Below are 16,597 nucleotides of genomic sequence, written 5' to 3'. Positions count from 1 at the left end.
ATACTGGGTGAACATGAGGCAGAAATATAAAATTTGAAAAAACAACTGGCAGAATCTATGGAAATGAAAGGCACAACACAAGAGATGGAAAACACAATGGAGACATACAACAGCATATTTCAAGAGGCAGAAGAAAACATTCAAGAACTGAAGAAAAAAGACACCTGAAAACTTACACACAGAAGAAGAGATAGGGAAAAGAATGGAAAAATATGAGCAACGTCTCAGGGAATTGAATGACAACATGAAGTGCATGAATGTAGGTGTCATGAGTGTCCCAGAAGGAGAAGAGAAGGGAAAAGGGGCAGAAGCAATAACAGAGGAAATAATCAATGAAAATTTCCCATCTCTTATGAAAGACATAAAATTAAAGATTCAAGAAATGCAGTGTACTGCAAACAGAATAGATCTGAATAGATCTACGCCAAGACACTTAATAATCAGATTATCAAATGTCAAAGACAAAGAGAGAATCCTGAAAGCAGCAAGAGAAAAGCAATCCATCAAATACAAGGGAAGCCTGATAAGACTATGTGTGGATTTCTCAGTAGAAACCATGGAGGCAAGAAGGAAATGGTGTGATATATTTAAGATACTGAAAGAGAAAAACTGTTAACCAAGAATCCTATTTCTGGCAAAACTGTCCTTCAAATATGAGGGAAAGCTTAAAATATTCTCTGACAGACAATGAGAGAGTTTGTGAACAAGATACCTGCTCTACAGGAAATACTAAAGGGAGGACTACAAATAGATAGGAAAAGACAGGGAGGGGTGAGAGGTTTGGAACACAATTTTTGATGATGGTAGCACAACAATGTAAGTACACTGAAGAAGACTGTGAGTATGGTTGAAAGAGGAAGGTTAGGGGCATATGTGACACCAGAAGGAAAGAGGGAAAATAAAGATTGGGACTATATAACTTAGTGAAACCTAGAGTGCTCAACAATTGTGATAAAATATACAAATATTTTTCTACATGAGGCAGAACAAATGAATGTCAACCTTGCAAGGTGTTAAAAATGGGGTGGTATGGGGAAAAATACAATCAATGCAAACTAGAGACTATAGTTAACAGAAACATTGTATTATGCTTCCTTTAATGTAACAAAGGCAATATACCAAAGCTAAATACCTAGAAGAGGGGGATATAAGGGATGGGTATGGGACTCTTGGCATCGGTGATGCTGTCTGACTCATTATGGTACTTTATTTTAATTCTATCTTTTCTTTTGTTGCTTTGTAGCTCTCTCTCTCTTTTTCTTTCTTTTGCTTTTTCTTTTGACTCTCTACCTTCTTTGACTATTCCTCTTTCTTTGTGGAAGAAATGGAAATGTCCTTATATAGATAATGTTGATGGTGGTGAATGCATAAATACTTAATTGTACAGGGAACCACAGATTGCTTATTTAGGACCGAATGCATGGTGTGTGAACAAAACCATCTTAAAAAAAGGGTTGATGAAGAAACCTTGAGGGCATTATGTTGAGTGAAATAAGTTAGACACAAAAGTACACATATTGTATGGTCTCACTGATATGAACTAATTATAATTGTAAACTCGTTGGCATGAAATATAGGTTACCAGGATATAGAATGAGCCTAAAGAATATAATAGAATAAAAAGTGGTTGCTTATTATGAGCAGAATATTTAACTAGTTTGAACTTAAGTGTTTGGAAAAGGACAGAGGTGACAGTAGTATGTTATTGTGAGACTAACTAACAGTGCTGAATGGTGTGTGAATGTGGTGGAAAGGGGAAGTTTAGAGACACACATGTTACCAGAAGGAAAGTTGGAGGTTAAAATATGGGCATATATAAAACAGTGAATCTTGTGGTGGACAAAGTCTATGACCAACTGTACGAGTATTAGAAATCTCTTTCAGGAACTAGAAAAAATGTATGGCATTATAACTAGAAGTTAATAATGGAGGTGTATATAGGGAAAAATATACCTATTGCAAACTATATACTACAGTTAGTAGTATTTTAACCTTCTTTCATCAACAGTAACAAATATATTATACCAATACTATGAGTCAATAATGGAGGGGTGACCAGTTAGGGGAATGGGGGGATTTGAGTTTTATTTTTTATTTTTATTTCTTTTCTGGAGTAATGAAAATGTTCTAAAAATTGAAAAAAAATAATTGTGGTGATGAATACACACTTATATAATGGTACCATGAACAAATGACTGTACACTTTGAATGATTGTATAGTATGTAAACAATCTTAATAAAATTGAATTTTTAAAAAATGAAGGAGAAATGAAGACATTCCCTGATAAAGAAAAACTGAGTGAGTTCATCAACACTAGACCTGCCCTATGAGCAATGCTAAAGGGAATTCTTCAGATGTAAAGGAATGGACACTGGGACATGGATCAAAAAGGCATAAAGAAATAAAGAGCTCCAGGAAAGGTAACCATATGGGTAATCATAAATGCCAGTACTAATTTATTGTATTTTTTGTATGTAATTCCTTTTTTTTTTTTTTTTTTTACTTTTTCCAGGTTCTTTAATGCAAATGCATAATAAGTTGTAAGTCTATGGTTTTGGACATACAATGTATAATGGTATACTTTGTACCAAGTAATAGAAAATGGTGAGGGGATGGAGGGATATAGAACTCGTGTATGCTATTGAAGTTTAGTTGGTATGAAATCAAATGTGATTGTTAAATTTTAAGTATCATGGTAACCATGTCAAATTTTAAGTATCATGGTAACCACAAAGAAAATACTTAAAAAATATACACAGAAGGACATGAAGGTACCCCACCCAAATGGTACACTACAAAAAATAAAATAAAAATGAAAGCAGGCATTAACAAGAGATTTGAGGGACAAAAAATGTATAGGATGTACAAAGACCAAATAGTAAAATGGCAGAAGAAAGTCCTACATTATCAGTAATTACTTTAAATGTAAATGGATTAAATTCTCCAGTCAAAAGGCAGGAAATTGGCAGACTGTATTAAAAAAGCATGGCCCAACTATAAGCTAATTACAAGAGGCTCACCTTAAATTCAAAGATGCAAACAGGTTGAAAGTTAAAGAATGGAAAAAATTCCATGCAAACAGTAATCAAAAGAGAGCTGTGATATCCACACTAACATCGGATAAAATAGACTAATTCAAAAAATGTTACAAGGGACAAAGATAAACACTGAAAAGAAGTCAATTCAACAGGAAGACATAACAAATGTAAATATATATGAACCTAACACTACAGCCCCAAAATATGTGAAGCAAATATTGACAGATTTGAAGAGAGAAATAGATGGTTTTACATTAGTAGGATACCTCAATTTACCACTTTCAATAATGGACACAATATCTAGACAAAAGATCATTAGTATGCCAAAGACTTGAATGATACTATAAAACAACTAACTTAACAGACATATATAGAACACTTTATCCAAGAGCAGAGTATACATTCTTCTCTAGCCATTCTCTAGGATAGACCATATGTCAGGTCACCAAGCAAGTCTCATTGACATCAGGCAATGTATCTTCTCTGGCAAAAATGGAATAAAGCTAAAAATCAGTAACAGAGGGAAAACTGAAAAACTCACAGATATGTGGAAACTAAATAACACATGCATACACTCTTAAATAACCAATAGGTCAAAGACAAAATCACAAGGGAACATTTGGAAATATCTTAAGATGAATGAAAATAAAAACACAGCATACTGAGAAATGTATGTGATGCAGCAAAGGCAGCTTAATGTGATGCTTGCATTACAAAGAAGAAAAATCTCAAACCAGAGACATAACCTCACAACTGGAGGATCTACACCCAAAGTGGTGAGCAGAAGGAAGGAAATAACTGAAATTAGAGTGGAGATTAATGAAATAGAGAATAATAAAACAATAAAGAGAATCAATGAAACCAAAACTTGATTCTCCTAATAGATCAGTAAAATTGACAAGCCATTAGCTAAATTGACAGAGAAAAAAAGAGAGGATGAAAATACCTAAAATCATAAATGAAGGAGAGACATTATTATCAATCCCACAGAAATAAAAAGGACTGAAAAAGACACTAAGAGCAACTATACACCAACTAGAATTTTGAAATGGAAAAAAATCCTAGAAACACACAAACTACTTACAACAACTCAAGAAGAAACAGAAAATCTCAACAGACCAATAACCAGATTCAACACAATCCCAATTAAAATTCCAACAGCCTTCTCTGCGAAATGGAAAAGTCAATCATCAAATTTATGTGGCACGGTAAGGGGCCCCAAATAGCCAAAAACATTGTGAAAAAGAAGAGTGAAGCTGCAGGACTCACACTTCCTGATTTTAAAACTTACTAGAAAGCTATAACAATCAAAACAGCGTGGTACTGTCACAATGACATACATCTAGACCAATGAAACTGAGTTGAAAGCTCAGAAATAAATCCTCACATCTATGGCCAATTGATTTTTGACAACGGTGCCATGTCCACTAAACAGGGAAAGAATGATCTCTTCAACAAATGGTGATGGGAAAACTGGGTATCATGTGTAAAAGAAGGAAGGTGGACTCCCACCTCACATCATATACAAAAATTAAACCCAAAATGAATTAAAGACCTAAATATAAAACCAAAATTATAATACTCTTAGAAGTAAATATAGGGAGGCATCCTCAGGACTTTGTGTTAGACAATGATTTCTTAGACTATACGAAAAGCATGAGTAACAAAAGAAAAAATAGATAAACACGACCTCTTCAAAATTAAAAATGTTTGTTCCTCAAAATTAAAAATGTTTGTGCCTCAAAGGACTTTATTGTGAAAGTAAAATGATAACCTGCACAATGGGAGAAAATATTTGGAAACCAAATATCTGATAAGTGTTTAATATCCAGAACACAGAGACATCCTTCAATTCAACAATAAAAAGATAGTAATCTAATGCAAAAAAGGGCAAAGGACTTGAATAGACATTTTTCCAAAGTAGACGTCCAAATGGCCAAAAAGCTAGTGAAAAGATGCTCAACATCATTAGCCATTAGGAAAGGCAAATGAAAACTAGATACCATTTGAAACCCACTAGAATGGCTACTATTAAAAAAAAAAAAACCAACAATTTAAGTATTGGAGAGGAGGTGGAGAAATAGGAGCATTCATTTATTGTTGGTGAGAATGTAAAGTGTTGCAGCCACTGTGAAAAATACTTTGGTGGGTTCTGAGAAAGCTGAATATAGAATTACCATTTGGCCCAGTAAACCAACTTCTAGGAGTATACCCAAAATAATTGAAAACAGGGACTCAAACAGATATTTGCACATTATTGTTCACAGTGACATTATTCACAATTGCCAAAAAACAGAGACAACCCAAGTATCCATCAATGAATGAATGAATGCTCAAAATGTGGTATCTATAAACAATAGGATTTTATTCAGCTGTAAAATGGAATGAAGTTCTGATACATGCTACAATATAGATGAATCTTGAAGACACCATATTGAGTGAAATAAAACAGACACGAGAGGATAAACACGGCATGACCTCACTGATAAGAAATAATCAAAATAATCAAATTCATGGACTCAGAAACTGGAATTCAGGTTACCAGGGGCCAGGACTGGATAGGAAATGCGGAATCAATGTTTAATGTGTACAGTACAGTGTTTCTGTTTAGGGTGATGAAAACATTTTGCTAATACATGGTGGTGATGGTAGCAACACATTGTGAATGTAATTAACACAACTGAATTGTATATTTGAATATGGTTAAAGGGGGAAATTTTGGATTGTATAGCTGTTACCAGAAAAAAAAATTTAAAGAAATAAAAAACAGAAATTATTTCTTGCTCAACTTTGATTTCATATCAACCAGTATTTACTAGCGCACATTTAGTAAACAATGGTTGAATAATTATCTTCCTCAATAACATGAGATAATGGTACCTGTGCTCTCCATCTCACAGAATGCTGGATAAGTAAAATTATAAATTATAAAGTATCTTCAAACTGTGAGAAATTATGAATATGTCAGAAGTCATTATCATCTCCCAAATGTAAAGGAGAATCTTTGTAAGTAATCATGTCATTGCTCATCAACAGAGTAGGAGTCTAAATTTTGTGAGAAACCAAATGCTCAATTTCAGGTTGTTCATCAGGAAAAGAAAACAAACACCATATATAAAACAAACAGGGAAGGATATAGCTGTGCTATTTTTCATTTGTTTTGTTTGTTTTCAAGACACAATCAGAGTATGGAGAGATGTAAGATTTAGCAAAAGGGAGAGATGCTTTAAAACAGAACCCATATTACAAAATTATTTACAAACTTTCATTCTGACAAAATCTTATATTTTACATTACCAGGAGATCCAAGACCCTTTCCTCCTCCACAGGATCTGGGTGAAAAAAACTGATTCTACACAGATGCTTCAGTACCATGCAGAAGAATATAAGGCATCCAAAAGACCAGAAAATTGGATTTGGCTCTTGGAAGGAGCCTGGGGAAAAAAATCACTATGTCTAGGACAGTACTGGGTCACTAGGTATTACTGCCAGTAAGAACAGTAACACAGGCTTGAGGTGGCCTTAGTCTCCATCATGTGTTCACCTGGGCACAGGTAGGAGAGAGATAAGAGGATGCACTCTCAAGATACAAGGGGATTAAGTCCTCAGGACATGTGAAAGCATCTGAGTCTCAGTCTTAGCTGCAAGATTTTTTCTCCCAAGGTATGCCTGAAGATTATGATAACGCTAATAGCCAAATGTTTACAAATGTAATTCATATTCAGAGTTTCAATTCTGAATTTACCACAGATCTGTTTTGTGGATGTAGGGATGCATTTCTTTCTTTGATAGGCTTGAGGAGGGACACAAGGCACTCCGTCTAGTTAGTGAGACTAAGGCAATTACTCCTCACCATTAAACCTCCTGCTGGGGTGAAGACAGGGAAGGAGGAATGCACAATGCACAGCAACTGAACACACTCAAACTCATCCTTATCTCCTGGTCATCTAGACTATAAGCTTCAGGAAGCTCCCTGCATGTCATATATAATGGCTGACTAGCAAATATTTGATAAAAATGAGAGAACGGATGCTCTGAATAGTGACATATTCAAAGAGAATGGTACCTCAGGACTATTCAATGAAGAGTTTGCTACAAGGGTGAAAGGACAGTGAGTATAAAAGCTGAGGCAGGGCAACATTAACTGAGCGATCAATCTTTCCACAAAAAGGGCATTCTAGAGGATATATTTCTGCTCTGCCATGAGAGACTAGAGCAAATGTGAACAAGCTCTTACCTGTATCACAGCTCTGCTCAGCATCCTCCCAAAGCTACAGTATGGGTTTTGGGAAGAGCCTTAGAGATAAAGAAATGGGGATACAGGTCTGTCCCTGCCACCGAGAGCTGTGTGGTCTGGACAAATTGTTTTGGTTTTCAAGGTTCCCCTTTTCCTGATCTAAACACTGGTGATGAGGCCAGCAGGTCACTCTGTGCTTCTAGAGAAATCCCTCTGAGATAATCCTGTTGGCAAAGGCAAGTGAAAGTCTAAAGACAGCAAAGCAAGTTCCTGTAATCAGTGTATTTCTTTGTATGTCTCAAGTTTTACTTTTTCAAATTCATGAATATCCCTCAGCTGATTTAATAATCTATCCATGTTTGTTTTAATATAAAATAATGTTTATGTATAGAAACTACTAAGGGAAAAGAAATCTTCCTGTAAGCTGAGACAGTTTTAGCCTTTGATTTCCAGTAATCCTTGGCATACTACCTGATTCCTTCACAGGTACTGTATCCCATTCGCAAAAGCATAGCAGTAAATTATTTTTAGTTTCTCGCTTATATCCATAATCCAATTTAAAATATAATTTTGAAGATTACTCCTCCTTCTTTTTCCTAGATTTAACACAATATTGTTTTTTTCTGCTCCTTGATATTCTGGTCTGAAAATCGTTGTTTGGTTAGTAAATTAAGGGAACAGCAAACATGGGAGATCCCTTAATAAGTCCTTGAATTAACTAAGCAACTCTTATCAATTGATGGGATTCACTGCTTTCAAGCCACCTTACTTCTCAACAAACCAAGTCAAGTTATATTAAGATGTCCAGCAAAATTTTTCTTTCCCTATTGTCTCCTTTTTTAAAAAGTATATCAAAATATACTTTTTAGTATCCATACCAGCTGTTCCACTTGCTTCTTGATAATAAAATATTGAGATTCCTATAGATAGAATGTTTATTTCATTGCTTTTATTTTTTGTTCATTTGTTTTACTTATTAGTTTTACAATTGCTGTACCTGTTTAGTTAGGGGTAGAAAACTGTGTTTTTTATTTAAGAAATATGCCAGGTTGCTGGGGGTTAATATGTATCGAGAAGAACTGGTTCATTGTCAGGGACCCCCAAAAAGTCTCTCCTGTCATCAGTATTTGGGGAGACAGTTCTGTTATGCCATCAAAAATATTACTCAGTCCTTTAAAACAGGATACTATCTCCATTCCCTGAGATAGGAGGGCAGGATATGCTGCCCTGCAAAGTGGCTTTGCTCAAAAATTATTAGCAGTGAGAACACACACCAAACTTTGAAGGATTCTCCCAAGAATGTTTCTCAGTCATCACATGCAACAATCACATGTTACAAAAAGAATTTTCCAGAATTCAAGGCAAATACTCAACAGCATGTTGTCTTTGGAGAAACAATACAGCACAAGAAAGAAAATTTAACCCAATTGGCAAAAAAAAAAGGCATCATTAAACCAGCAACTGACAATTTATTTATGCATGCCATAATTAAACAACCACTTTAAAACAGATATCCAAAGCTAGAATGCATCAAATGTAACCCTAGCAAACACTCATAGGTTATTACTAACCACATATGGATAGAGTTACATGAAAAGAATCTCCCTTGCTGGATAGAAACATTTGTATCAACATACTTGAAGATTGAAAAATGCACTATATTAAGTCTAAGCTAACTGAAGTCAAGTAAAAACAAGCAGCACACATCATTTATTCTACGCCCTCTGTATTAGTCAGGGTTCTCCAGAGAAACAGAACCAACAGGAAATATATGTAAGAGATTTAATATAAGGGGACTTGGCAAATCTGAATTTTATAAACAGCTGTAAACCCTGATAAAGGTGAGGCCAAAGTCCTTCATTTGAATTCCCCAATGGCACTGGCTGGCTGGAAATTTCTGCAAGAACCAATGCTGAAAGTTGAGTCTGAATTATTCTTCTGACCTCTGAAGTCCTTAGATCTGGCTTTAAAGAGTTTACCGGATTGGATAAGGAGACTTCCCACTTTGCTGAAAGCAATGACCCTTGTTGATCACAGATGCAATCAACTGAATAGAGATCAAATCCCAGCTGGAAATATCCTCACATGAACAAGCTGGCCAGTGCTTGACCAAACAGTTGGACACCACCATAACCTGGCCAAGGTGACATATGAAATTAACCACCACACCCTCTCACCATTTAGAATCACTGCTTAACAATGATCAGGAAAAAAAAAAAGTTGGCAATCTTACCTTTTGCAAGTTAGATTTTCATTTTATCCATGGCTTTGATTCAGAATTGTTTTATAATAAAGGAATTTAAAAGTTATGGTCAAGATGGGAGTTCTGCAGGATCCAATTAAGAATAACTCATAATACATCAATAATTTGTAAATTAAATTTTTTTTTTGCCCAAGTTCCCTAAGAAAGGGAGTATTCCATAGTTTCTGGTGCAAGTGGTAATGGTGGTTGAAGAGGTGAAATGAAGAGGGACAAGAGAATGAAGACCAACCCTTCGTGATTTCAAAGGAGAGATCACAAAGCAAAGTCTCCAGTCTTCTTGGTGGATGTATAATGAAAGCTGTGCAAAAATTGCAAAGGCAATTTTTTTCAGTTTTGCTTTAAGGTAATGCATATAAAAAGGACATACATAAAGGTATAAACAAGTGTATTTTGGGAAGATAGTTTTAAAACTGAACATCAAGATCAATTAACCAAATACTACCAATGCCCCAAAACACTCATTCTTTTTTCTAGTCACTCAACCCACAAAGGTAACCACATCCCTACTTATAACAGCATATATTAGTTGTATCTATTTTTTAAACATAGTTTATGTATTATTCTATGTCTGGCTTTTTGTGCACAACGTTATGTTTTTGGATTTATCTCAATTTTTGCCTATGGTACTAGATTGTTCATTCTCAGTACTGTTTAGCTATCCACTGAATGACTATACCACATTTCATTTATTCATTCTATATCTTTATGGATTTTTGGAGAGTCTGGTTAATTATAAATTATGTTGGCATAAGATCTCTATAATATTGTGATACTCAAGATGCAAAATAATATACATTTTATGCTAAACTGTGCCTTGAAAAAAATTAGTAGGGAGTACATCAAAATGCTAGCCATTAACTTCCATTTTACTTCATTGTTTTAAATGTCTGCATTCTATTGTGTATTTAAACTTTTCTAAATTGATGTATTTTCCATCAGTATTTAGGGGAAAATAACTCATGAAATGAATGTAAGTCTCACTAAATCAATCTCACTAAAATTTATTGAATCTTTTAAGTATTTGAAAATGTACCAAGCCAAGACCATAGTACAGATTAGAATCATTCTTTTATAAATAACACCCTCTAAGGTAGAGAAAAATGAACTTAGTAAGTAAATGACTATTTTCTGGCCTATGTAAGTGCAATCTACTAACCAGACTGAGTTCACTTTGGGGAAAAATAAAGCAAACCATCAATACTCTAATCCTCCTGGAGAATTTACGACAAACAGAAAAAATCTGCAGTGTTGAGATATGTGTCCTCATATTGATATATTTTCATATGAATAGTGCAATCCTTACAATGTAACATATAAGAAGAAAGGAGAAACACTCACTAACAGCGTATTGATGTGAAGTCTCTGTTTAACTATTTGCAGGGTTATTTGCTTCCTTGTACCACAAACCAAGTAGCAAAAAAATATTTTGGCTTAATTCTCCAAACCCTTGTGTTTAATGAGATTTCAGCATATAGTTCTCTATCTTCCATTATTTTTCATCTACACCCTCTATCTATTTTTTCCTCATTCCCAAATACTTTTTTAAGTTTACTTTGAAGACCTAGCTGGAGGAAATGTACCTAAACAGCAACAAATAGATGAAGAAACAAATGATCTTTCTGCTCTTATTGTAGTATACACTGTTGATTCCTAGGTCCCTTACGAAAGGTCTCCAGCACCTGCAGAAGACAGTTCCTGGAACACTGTCAGCTTCCCATCTCAAGTTCCCTATCTCTCTGCCTTTCTGTCTGAGGGTCTTCTCCACCCATGTGTAGACTAGACCAGAAATGCAGGGCATTTAACACACTCAAGGGCAACATTTAACTCAGTTTCCAACTATCCGGTAGAATGGAACTCTGGATTGACCACAGCGGTAACTCATTCATCAGTGCATAGTTCCTTGGCTTTTTCTCCCAATCCTCCTTCATCTATTCCTTCACCAGTGCTTGCTGAGGTCACCTCCTGAATAAATCTTTTTATTCACTTATTCATTTTCTCAGGGTTTGATTAGGGAGAAACTGAATCCAGGCATTTCCTTTCTTATGAACTCAAACTCTCTTTTAAATTCATATTTGTAGACATTAATTGTGTTCTAAAATTCCAATTCAGAGAGTTATAATGGTAATAGATCTTCTTGGTTTCTGCACTGAAGCATTTCTCAGACACTTAAGTGAATTGTTGATGCTCTCAGAGGAAGCATAGTTTATTAAAAAGCACTTTCCAAATTTACTTGACCAAATAACTCTTTTATTGTATATAAAACATTTATTCCTCTACCAGGATGCTGGTATCTAGCTGCTCTGAATCTGACATCTTTTCAGCTTCATCTCCAGTTGGAAAAAGAGAGCCTATCTTTCCCCCAGAATCAGATTAGCATCCAAGGCCAGCCTCTCATTGGTTAGATTAAGTGGAATTCTTACACTTCAAGTAATCACTGTAGCTAGTGGATAGAATATGCAGATGGGCTTAGACCAGTGGTTGAGAAACACTATATGCTCATTGGAATCACCTGCAGAGAGTCTGAAACTATATATGCTAGGGCCAACCTTAGGTTAATTAAGCGAGTACATCCTTGAGTGGGAATAAGGCATTAATATATTTTAAAACTCCCTAGTGATTCCAGTGTCTATCCAGAATTAAGAACCACAGTCTTAGACCTACGCTATAAGGATTCATATTTTTATGATTCACCTGGGGTATCTTTCAACATGTAGATTCTGATTCAAAAGTCTGGTGTGGGATCCAGGACACTAAAATTTTAACAGGTTGCAAGATGAAACTCATGAGGTCATCCATGAGGAGCAAGTAGTTTAATAAACATGACCTATTCCTACAACTGAGGGTAAAGTCAATTCTAACTAAAGCATATGAGCTGAGAATGGAGAAGGAGTGATCCATCAAGAAAAATTTTGGATACTTATTCAAAAGATGAGTTACAATGATAAAAATACATGCCCACTATTTTAAGCAGAAAAATTTGTATTCCTTCCTCATCACTATATCTCCATTTTTTCTTCTATGTGGGCATGAAGTGAGAGATTCAAAGGAAAAAGACAAACAAACAAAATACAGACCCTTGGCTCCTCAGGTCCGAGTTTTGCAGTCAACCAGTCTAGAGGACAACTGGGCAGTCACATCTCACATTCTCTCAATAACTTACAGTCCCTGAGTCATCATCAGAGGATGAAGTATGGTCTTTCCCCCAGGGAGCTCCTTCCTTGAAAACTGCCTACTCCTCCAGATTTCCCAGGTTGTGAATTTCAGTCCTAGAATGAATCCAAAATTTACATGTAATCTTGAAATACAATGGCTTTTACAGTCAACTGACCTGTTCCATAAAATTTTAAATCAGGCTATTAATTCCTGGGCCTCTTGCTCTGGCCACATTTCTAGGCAGCAAAGTGTATCAAAGCAGCAAGAAACACCAACAAGAAACAACCTGATCCTAAAATAGCACCCAGAGTCTTGGCTGTATTTAGTAAAAAGCATTGACTGTGTAGTTAAGTTCCACGCTTATTTCACTAATGATCTAAGAGGTGCTGAAACTGCCACCAGTTCTAAAGAGCCAACCAAGAGCTCTGCAGTGATACCTCAGTCACACCTTTGATGTTCCAACACACTCTCATGAGCCAATCTCAGCTCAGCTCTGGGTGCTAAATGTCTTCCATCTAAACCACATCTGTGCCTGGCTCCCCTGGGACACTTTCCCCCCAACTTCTCTAATCATAATCATTTGAGGCTCTATCTTCTCATTACCCTCCTATTCAATATGGTCTTAGGAAAGGAATATTGTTGGGGGGTAACCACTTATAAAGTTAAGCAAACTGAAGGTCAGTAAGTTCAGAAATTATTGTCAAGGCGTACAGATGGAAAGGAACGATGCTGTGGTCTGAACCCAGGCCTTTAAAACACACCAAGCTTCATGTGCTAACTTTTCAAAAACTGATTTCCCTCCCCTCAAGATAGCCAGTGTGTTGCAATTTTGAACTCCTTGAGAGCAGGAGTTGTGTCTTGTTCTCTCTAGAATGCCCTGCACCATGTACAATGTCTGGCACAAAGCAGTTGTTCATTACGTTTGTTAGATCAAAGAGACGGGCCAGTAAATGGTGAAAATATTTTGGTTTGGAGAGGTTTCCGCTCCCTTTTAACTCATACTTAGGTTTTGCAATTTACCTACTGCCTCTGTCCATCTTCACCAAGGAAACAGAAGTGCCCTCCTTCCCGCGGACAGGCCAGGCATCCCTCCTTGCTGCTTTCAGGGACAGGCTGGTAGGAAGATTCATCACCAGAACAAGCACTTTTATCTTCCCCTTTCCACCCTGGCTGACTGTCCGATGGCCTTATACACATCTCCATGGAGAAGAATCTTATCAGATGCATCCCTGGCTTGGGGGCTGGCTTCCTTTTAAAATCCATGGGGATTTTAAAACTCCACATAATAGTTACCCAGATAGTTACAGGCATAAAATACTGTGGGATGATGCAATGGCAAAGGTGAATTATTCCAGTTCCCTTACATCACTGAGGGCAAAAATGGAAACAAAAGAGGGGAAGTTATTTGCCCATGGTCATAAAAGAAGCAGTTAACTTTTGCTGGCTTGACTGGACAGAGATAGACAACAGTTTGCCCTCTCTGCAATCTATTAACCAGAATGAAAGCTTCAGTTCTGGAAAATGTCTGGAGCAGTTAAAACATTTGAGCCAAAGAAATCTGAATTAAATATGAAAGTGATGGCAGAGACCTTGAGAAAATACTTTTGCCAGTCTTGACATCAGGATCCCATAGTGTCTACTCCTCGTTAATACCCTGGGTCGGGAAGGCAGCTGTGTAACAGGCAGGGCTATGGGAAATGCATTCTCATTGGGAACCCAGGTTAATGTGGCTATTAAAGGAGGCTCAGAAGGCTGTAATCTCAAGAGTGCCAGTGACACATACTGAGTTTTGCCACTTACAAGAATAACACATAAATGATTGTGAGACTTAGCAACTGAGTTGCTGACAAATGTGTTTCAGTATTCTGTAAATGTATATTTGCATTAAAATAAAGGGCAATATCAATAAGGGTCCAAATGCAATGTATATATTAAGATGTTGAAATAATGGAGAATCACTGGGCAATATTTAAGAAATATTTATCATTGCCATAAATATTAGATTAAAAATCATTGAACTAGTAACTCTTAAGTGATAATATTTATCAAGCTGCATAAAAATTATTATTCTGTCATCAAACATATACTCCTCAAAGATAATCTCTTGAATAGTATGTCACAGCAAAACCTTAAAAGTCATTTTACTAGTAATATATATCAGGGGAGTTGGAGAAGGGATAGCAATAGTGTTTTCCACTGTTTTAATATGTCTGACTCCTGAGGCAGAGAAGTTAGGGGAAGAGAAGTATATTCAGTCGAAGTTTGGACAATGAGAATTTTACTTGAGATTATAAGCATTATCGATCTTATAGGCTTGGCCAGCCTCAATAGTGAAGGAAGGAAGCAAAGAAAATTAGAGTATTGTGGTATGGTCTAGGCTCTGTACTCCATTTTTCACACATATTACTTATGTAACCCTAACAGCAGTCTTGAAGTTGATATATATATACTAATTTGAGAGTTGTGAAAATGGAGGCAGAGAAAGATTAATTCATGTAAGCACCCAATCTGTGACACAGCCTGGATTTTATTCCTTAATTTTCTGGCACACAAAACCTTGCTCTTTCATTAATCCCAGTGCCTGAGATTTCCTGACTTTATGCACACAATTCAAACTGAGGACACATTAATAGGAGTGATAATGAGCTTTCATGTCTGTTGGGAACTGAAGCATGTTCCCCACAAAAGGCATGTTCAGGTCCCAACCCCTGGTCCTGTGGTTGTGTACCCATTTGTAAATAGGACATATGAGGATATTACTGTATTATTATTAAGATGCCCAAACTGAATGGGGGTGGGACTTAATCCAAGATGGCAGAAGTCCACATAACCAAAGGAAAGCGGACACAGAGGAAGCCACGGGGAACAGCTAGAAGCTGGAAGTCAACAGAAACCAGAAGAAAAAGGAAAAGATGCCACCTTGTGCATTACCATGGGATGAAAATGCCAAGGAACCCCAAAGATTGCCAGTCAGCCAGAAGATTCCGATCCCAGGAGGTACCAACGCTGGGAGGAAGCAAGCCTTGGAGCCTCTGAAACTGTGAGCCAATAAAGTTCTGCTGTTACGCTAACCCACTGTGCTGTATTTGTTTTAGCTGCTGGGCAACTAGTATAACATCACAACAGTGGCACTGAAATAAGTTGAGCACATCCTTACATGTGATCCAAAGCATATTTAAAATGCCAAGCTTTTTTTTCCACAAAGTTTCTGCAAGAAAAAAGTAAGCTTACCAATATCTACACAATCATACAATTACATATATATAATTTTTAACCTGAAGGATATTTTTGAGATCTTCTAATTCATCTCCTTCCTTTTACAGAGGAGAAAAATGATTTCAGGGCAATCAAGGGTTTTGTTCAAAGTGACAGAGTAAGAAGAAGACTAGAGCTCAAGGTGACTTAATCACAATCCTGGGTCTATTGCCACTTGTGGTGGTTAGGTTCATGAGTCAGCTTGGTGACGGTATGGTGCCCAGTTGTCTGGTCCAGCAGGCACTGGCCTAACCATTACTAAAAAGACATTTGTGGCTGTTTAATAAAACAGAAGGAGTGTTTATTAAATCATCAATTGATTGTATCTGTGGCTGATTACATCAATGAAGGGCGTGTCTTCTGCAATGAGACAATTCAATCAGCTGGATTTAATATAATCAGTTGAAGACCTTTAAGCGAGACGAGAGAGAATTTTCACTTCTTCTTCAGCCAGCCAACCTCTCCTGGGGAGTTCACTGAAGACCCTCATCAGAGTTGCCATCTCGCTGCCTGCTCTATGGAATTTGGACTCATGCATCCCCACAGTGTGTGAGACACTTCTATAAAATTTCAAATTTACAGGTATCTCCTGTTGGTTCTGTTTCCCTAGAGAACCCTGACTAATACACCACTATTTCAAAATTCTTCTA

The sequence above is a fragment of the Choloepus didactylus genome, chromosome 15 (genome assembly GCF_015220235.1).
Source record: "Choloepus didactylus isolate mChoDid1 chromosome 15, mChoDid1.pri, whole genome shotgun sequence".
In the NCBI taxonomy this organism is placed as follows: Eukaryota; Metazoa; Chordata; class Mammalia; order Pilosa; family Megalonychidae; genus Choloepus; species Choloepus didactylus.
This window is presented reverse-complemented; position numbering follows the sequence as displayed.